Source organism: Prionailurus viverrinus, unplaced genomic scaffold (assembly GCF_022837055.1).
Source record: "Prionailurus viverrinus isolate Anna unplaced genomic scaffold, UM_Priviv_1.0 scaffold_195, whole genome shotgun sequence".
In the NCBI taxonomy this organism is placed as follows: Eukaryota; Metazoa; Chordata; class Mammalia; order Carnivora; family Felidae; genus Prionailurus; species Prionailurus viverrinus.
In genome coordinates, this window is record NW_025927585.1 from 1 (window position 1) to 7,890 (window position 7,890).

The 7,890-nt window shown below is 40.1% G+C and overlaps 1 pseudogene across 1 annotated transcript; it reads left to right on the forward strand.

Moving 5' to 3' along the window:
- The first annotated feature begins 3,138 nt into the window (after positions 1-3,138).
- Positions 3,139-6,751, forward strand: LOC125158245 (cytochrome c oxidase subunit 1-like; annotated as a pseudogene). Its single transcript, XR_007149296.1, has one exon. The product of XR_007149296.1 is annotated as a cytochrome c oxidase subunit 1-like (transcript).
- The last annotated feature ends 1,139 nt before the right edge of the window (positions 6,752-7,890 follow it).

Consider the following 7,890-nt stretch of genomic DNA (forward strand, 5'->3'; position numbering starts at 1 on the left):
AAAGATTAAAAGAAGTAAAAGGAACTCGGCAAACACAAGCCCCGCCTGTTTACCAAAAACATCACCTCTAGCATTTCCAGTATTAGAGGCACTGCCTGCCCGGTGACACTAGTTAAACGGCCGCGGTATCCTGACCGTGCAAAGGTAGCATAATCATTTGTTCCCTAAATAGGGACTTGTATGAATGGCCACACGAGGGCTTTACTGTCTCTTACTTCCAATCCGTGAAATTGACCTTCCCGTGAAGAGGCGGGAATATAACAATAAGACGAGAAGACCCTATGGAGCTTTAATTAATCGACTCAAAGAGACCCTACTAACTTAACCGACAGGAACAACAAACCTCTATGTGAGCCGACAATTTAGGTTGGGGTGACCTCGGAGAACAAAAAAACCTCCGAGTGATTTAAATCTAGACTAACCAGTCAAAAGTATTACATCACTTATTGATCCAAAAACTTGATCAACGGAACAAGTTACCCTAGGGATAACAGCGCAATCCTATTTCAGAGTTCATATCGACAATAGGGTTTACGACCTCGATGTTGGATCAGGACATCCCGATGGTGCAGCAGCTATCAAAGGTTCGTTTGTTCAACGATTAAAGTCCTACGTGATCTGAGTTCAGACCGGAGTAATCCAGGTCGGTTTCTATCTATTAAATAATTTCTCCCAGTACGAAAGGACAAGAGAAGTAAGGCCCACTTTACCAAAGCGCCTTTAACCAAATAGATGATATAATCTTAATCTAGACAGTTTATCCAATCATATTACCCGAGAGCTCGGGTTTGTTAGGGTGGCAGAGCCCGGTAATTGCATAAAACTTAAGCTTTTATTATCAGAGGTTCAACTCCTCTCCTTAACAACATGTTCATAATTAATGTCCTCTCACTAATCATCCCTATTCTTCTCGCCGTAGCCTTCCTAACTTTAGTTGAACGAAAAGTACTAGGCTACATACAGCTTCGTAAAGGACCAAACATCGTAGGACCATATGGCCTACTCCAACCCATCGCAGACGCCGTAAAACTCTTCACCAAAGAACCCCTCCGACCCCTTACATCCTCCATATTTATATTCATTACAGCACCAATCCTAGCTCTCACACTAGCCTTAACCATATGAATCCCTCTACCCATGCCATACCCACTCATTAACATAAACCTAGGAGTATTGTTCATACTAGCCATATCAAGCCTAGCTGTTTATTCCATCCTATGATCAGGATGAGCCTCAAATTCAAAATACGCCCTAATCGGAGCCCTACGAGCCGTAGCCCAAACAATCTCATACGAAGTCACACTAGCCATCATCCTCCTATCAGTACTACTAATAAATGGATCTTTCACACTAGCCACACTAATCACCACCCAAGAGTATATATGACTAATTATCCCTGCATGACCCCTAGCCATGATATGATTTATCTCAACCCTAGCAGAAACCAACCGAGCCCCATTTGACCTAACTGAAGGAGAATCAGAACTAGTCTCCGGATTTAATGTAGAATACGCAGCAGGCCCCTTCGCCCTATTTTTCCTGGCAGAATATGCTAACATCATCATAATAAATATTCTCACAACAATCCTATTCTTCGGAGCATTCCACAACCCTTATATACCAGAACTATATACCGTCAATTTTACAGTAAAGACCCTACTCCTGACAACCACTTTCCTATGAATTCGAGCATCTTACCCACGATTCCGGTACGACCAACTAATACACCTCCTATGAAAAAACTTTCTACCCCTTACTCTAGCCCTATGTATGTGACACGTATCACTACCCATTATTACAGCAAGCATTCCGCCCCAAACATAAGAAATATGTCTGACAAAAGAGTTACTTTGATAGAGTAAAACATAGAGGTTTAAACCCTCTTATTTCTAGAATTATAGGAATTGAACCTAATCCTAAGAATCCAAAAATCTTCGTGCTACCATATTTACACCATATTCTAAAGTAAGGTCAGCTAAATAAGCTATCGGGCCCATACCCCGAAAATGTTGGTTTATACCCTTCCCATACTAATCAAACCCTCCATTTTTATTATCATTATATCAACCGTTATCTCAGGAACTATAATTGTAATAACAACCTCCCACTGACTTATAGTCTGAATCGGCTTTGAAATAAACCTACTAGCCATCATCCCCATCCTCATAAAAAAATATAACCCACGAGCCATGGAAGCAGCCACAAAATATTTCCTAACACAAGCAACTGCCTCCATAATCCTAATGATAGGAATCATCATCAATCTACTGCACTCAGGACAATGAACTGTATCAAAAGACCTCAACCCCATAGCATCTATTATAATAACAATCGCCCTAGCAATAAAACTAGGACTAGCCCCATTCCACTTCTGAGTACCTGAAGTCACACAAGGAATTTCTATACCATCAGGCTTAATCCTACTAACATGACAAAAAATTGCACCACTATCTATCCTCTACCAAATCTCACCCACCATTAACCCCAACCTACTTTTAACAATATCTATCATGTCAGTTATAATCGGAGGCTGAGGAGGCCTTAACCAAACACAACTACGAAAAATCATAGCATACTCCTCAGTCGCCCATATGGGCTGAATAACAGCTATCATAATATATAGCCCTACAATGATAATCCTAAACCTAACCATCTACATCACTATAACACTAACCACCTTTATACTATTTATATACAACTCTACCACAACAACATCATCCCTATCACAAACATGAAACAAAACCCCCTTGATCACTTCACTCATCCTAGTATTAATAATGTCCCTAGGCGGCCTTCCTCCACTCTCTGGATTTATTCCAAAATGAATAATCATCCAAGAACTGACCAAAAACGAAATAATCATAGTACCAACATTACTAGCCATAACAGCACTACTCAACTTATACTTTTACATACGACTAACATACACCACCGCACTAACCATATTCCCCTCAAACAACAGCATAAAAATAAAATGGCGATTTGAATGTACAAAAAAAATAACCTTCTTACCTATCCTAATCGTAATATCAACCATAATACTCCCACTCGCACCAATATTATCCATTCTGGATTAGAAGTTTAGGTTAAGCCAGACCGAGAGCCTTCAAAGCTCTAAGCAAGCCTCACAGACTTAACTTCTGCACATAAATTACTCTAAGGACTGCAAGAACTTACCTCACATCAATTGATTGCAAATCAAACACTTTAATTAAGCTAAGTCCTCACTAGATTGGTGGGCTCCAACCCCACGAAATTTTAGTTAACAGCTAAATACCCTAATCAACTGGCTTCAATCCACTTCTCCCGCCGTCTAGAAAAAAAAGGCGGGAGAAGCCCCGGCAGCGCCAAGCTGCTTCTTTGAATTTGCAATTCAACATGACATTCACCGCAGGACTTGGTAAAAAGAGGACTTGAACCTCTGTCTTTAGATTTACAGTCTAATGCCTACTCGGCCATTTTACCTATGTTCATAAACCGCTGATTATTTTCAACTAATCATAAAGATATTGGCACTCTTTACCTTCTATTTGGTGCCTGGGCCGGTATGGTAGGGACTGCTCTCAGTCTCCTAATCCGGGCTGAACTAGGCCAACCTGGCACACTATTAGGGGATGACCAAATTTATAATGTAATCGTTACTGCTCATGCTTTTGTAATAATTTTCTTTATAGTGATACCCATTATAATTGGAGGATTCGGAAACTGATTAGTCCCGTTAATAATTGGAGCACCCGATATGGCGTTCCCCCGAATGAATAATATGAGCTTCTGACTCCTTCCTCCATCCTTTTTACTCCTACTTGCTTCATCTATGGTAGAAGCTGGAGCAGGAACTGGGTGAACAGTATACCCACCCCTAGCCGGCAACCTGGCCCACGCAGGAGCATCCGTAGATTTAACTATTTTCTCACTTCATCTGGCAGGTGTCTCTTCAATCTTAGGCGCTATTAATTTTATTACCACTATTATTAATATAAAACCCCCTGCCATGTCTCAATACCAAACACCCCTATTTGTTTGGTCAGTTCTAATTACTGCTGTTCTGCTACTTCTATCACTCCCAGTTTTAGCAGCAGGAATTACCATGCTACTAACAGATCGAAATCTAAATACCACATTCTTTGATCCTGCTGGAGGAGGAGATCCTATCTTGTATCAACACTTATTCTGATTCTTTGGTCACCCAGAAGTTTATATTTTAATTCTACCTGGTTTTGGAATAATCTCACATATTGTTACCTACTACTCAGGTAAAAAAGAACCCTTTGGCTACATGGGAATAGTTTGAGCCATAATATCAATTGGCTTTCTGGGCTTTATTGTATGAGCCCATCACATGTTTACTGTAGGAATGGACGTGGACACACGAGCATACTTTACATCAGCCACTATAATCATCGCCATTCCTACTGGGGTAAAAGTATTTAGCTGACTGGCTACTCTTCACGGAGGTAATATCAAATGGTCCCCCGCTATGTTATGAGCCTTAGGCTTTATTTTCCTATTTACCGTAGGGGGCTTAACGGGAATTGTACTAGCAAACTCCTCATTAGATATCGTTCTTCACGATACATATTACGTAGTAGCTCACTTCCACTATGTCTTGTCAATAGGAGCAGTATTCGTTATCATAGGAGGCTTTGTTCATTGATTTCCCTTATTCTCAGGATATACTCTCGACAATACTTGGGCAAAAATTCATTTCACAATTATGTTCGTGGGTGTCAACATAACATTCTTCCCTCAACACTTTCTAGGCCTATCTGGAATGCCACGACGTTACTCTGACTACCCAGATGCATATACAACTTGAAATACGATCTCCTCAATGGGTTCTTTTATCTCACTAACAGCAGTTATGTTAATAGTCTTCATAGTGTGAGAAGCTTTCGCGTCTAAACGAGAAGTGGCCATAGTAGAGTTAACCACAACTAATCTTGAGTGATTACACGGATGTCCCCCTCCATACCACACATTTGAAGAACCAACTTATGTATTATTAAAATAAGAAAGGAAGGAATCGAACCCTCTTAAACTGGTTTCAAGCCAATACCATAACCACTATGTCTTTCTCAATCAAGAAGTATTAGTAAAACAATTACATAACTTTGTCGAAGTTAAATTATAGGCTTGAATCCTATATACTTCTATGGCATATCCCTTCCAACTAGGTTTTCAAGATGCTACATCTCCTATTATAGAGGAACTCTTACATTTCCACGATCACACATTAATAATTGTATTCCTAATTAGCTCCTTAGTCCTTTACATTATCTCATTGATATTAACAACCAAGCTCACGCACACAAGCACAATAGATGCCCAAGAAGTAGAAACCATCTGAACTATCTTACCTGCCATTATCCTTATTCTTATTGCCCTGCCTTCCTTACGAATTCTTTATATAATAGACGAAATCAACAACCCCTCCCTCACAGTAAAAACCATAGGACACCAATGGTACTGAAGCTACGAGTACACCGATTATGAGGACTTGAACTTTGACTCTTACATAATCCCCACTCAAGAACTAAAACCAGGAGAACTCCGGTTACTAGAAGTCGACAATCGAGTGGTTCTGCCAATAGAAATAACTATTCGCATGCTAATTTCATCAGAAGACGTACTACACTCATGAGCCATCCCATCCCTAGGTCTAAAAACTGATGCCATCCCAGGCCGACTAAATCAAACAACCCTGATAGGAACACGACCTGGCTTATATTACGGTCAATGCTCAGAGATCTGCGGCTCAAATCATAGCTTCATGCCCATTGTTCTTGAATTAGTCCCACTGACATACTTTGAAAAATGATCTGCATCTATACTTTAAATTCATTAAGAAGCTAAGTCAAGCGTTAACCTTTTAAGTTAAAGACTGGGAGTTTAAATCTCTCCTTAATGACATGCCACAGCTAGATACATCAACCTGATTTACTACTATTATATCAATAATTATAACACTATTTATTGTATTCCAACTAAAGATCTCAAAGTACTTATATCCATCAAATCCAGAACTTAAGTCCACAACTACACTAAAACAGCTCAACCCCTGAGAAAAAAAATGAACGAAAATCTATTCGCCTCTTTCACTATCCCAACAATAATAGGACTACCTATTATTATCTTAATTATTATATTCCCAAGTATTCTATTTCCTTCACCCAATCGACTAATTAATAATCGCCTAGTCTCACTGCAACAATGATTGGTACAACTAATATCAAAACAAATACTGGCCATCCATAATCACAAAGGACAAACCTGAGCCCTAATACTAATATCCCTTATTTTATTTATTGGGTCAACAAATTTACTAGGCTTACTACCCCACTCGTTCACTCCAACTACCCAATTGTCAATAAACTTAGGAATAGCCATCCCACTATGGGCTGGCGCTGTAATTACTGGGTTTCGCCACAAAACTAAAGCATCTCTGGCCCATTTCTTACCACAAGGAACACCTATTCCCCTAATCCCTATGCTTGTAGTCATCGAGACTATTAGTCTCTTCATCCAACCCATAGCCTTGGCCGTACGACTTACAGCCAACATCACCGCAGGCCACTTACTAATACATTTAATTGGAGGAGCCGCTCTGGCCCTAGCAAACATCAGCACCTCCATTGCTTTAATTACTTTTATTATCCTTATCCTACTGACGATCCTTGAATTTGCCGTAGCTCTAATCCAAGCCTATGTCTTTACCCTACTAGTAAGCCTCTATCTACATGATAACACTTAATGACCCACCAAACCCATGCATACCATATGGTCAACCCCAGTCCATGACCACTTACAGGGGCTCTCTCAGCCCTCCTAATAACCTCAGGCCTAGCTATCTGATTCCATTACAATTCAACACTACTACTAGCCCTCGGAATAACTACCAACTTATTGACTATATATCAATGATGACGAGACATCATCCGAGAAAGCACATTCCAAGGCCACCATACTCCCATCGTTCAAAAAGGTCTTCGATATGGGATAATCCTTTTTATTGTCTCAGAAGTATTCTTTTTTGCAGGCTTCTTCTGGGCTTTTTACCACTCAAGCCTAGCCCCAACCCCTGAGTTGGGAGGATGCTGGCCACCAACAGGCATTACTCCCTTAAATCCTCTGGAAGTTCCACTACTTAATACCTCCGTACTTCTAGCCTCCGGAGTATCAATTACCTGAGCCCACCACAGTTTAATGGAAGGAAACCGAAAACATATACTCCAGGCATTATTTATTACAATCTCTCTAGGAATTTATTTTACACTCCTACAAGCCTCCGAATATTATGAAACATCATTTACTATTTCAGACGGAGTTTACGGGTCCACCTTCTTCATAGCCACAGGATTCCACGGACTACATGTAATTATCGGCTCTACTTTCCTAATCGTATGCTTCTTACGCCAACTAAAATATCACTTTACATCTAATCATCATTTCGGATTTGAAGCTGCTGCTTGATATTGACATTTCGTAGACGTAGTTTGACTATTCCTATACGTTTCCATCTATTGATGAGGATCTTGTTCCTTTAGTATTAACAAGTACAGTTGACTTCCAATCAACCAGTTTCGGTATAACCCGAAAAGGAATAATAAACGTAATACTCGCCTTACTCACCAATACACTCCTATCCACATTACTTGTACTTATCGCGTTCTGATTACCTCAATTAAACATCTATGCAGAAAAAGCAAGTCCCTATGAATGCGGATTTGACCCCATAGGATCTGCCCGCTTACCCTTTTCCATAAAATTCTTCTTAGTAGCCATTACTTTTTTATTATTCGACCTAGAAATCGCACTATTACTCCCCCTCCCATGAGCCTCACAAACGAGCAAGCTATCAACTATACTCACTATGGCCCTTCTACTAATCTC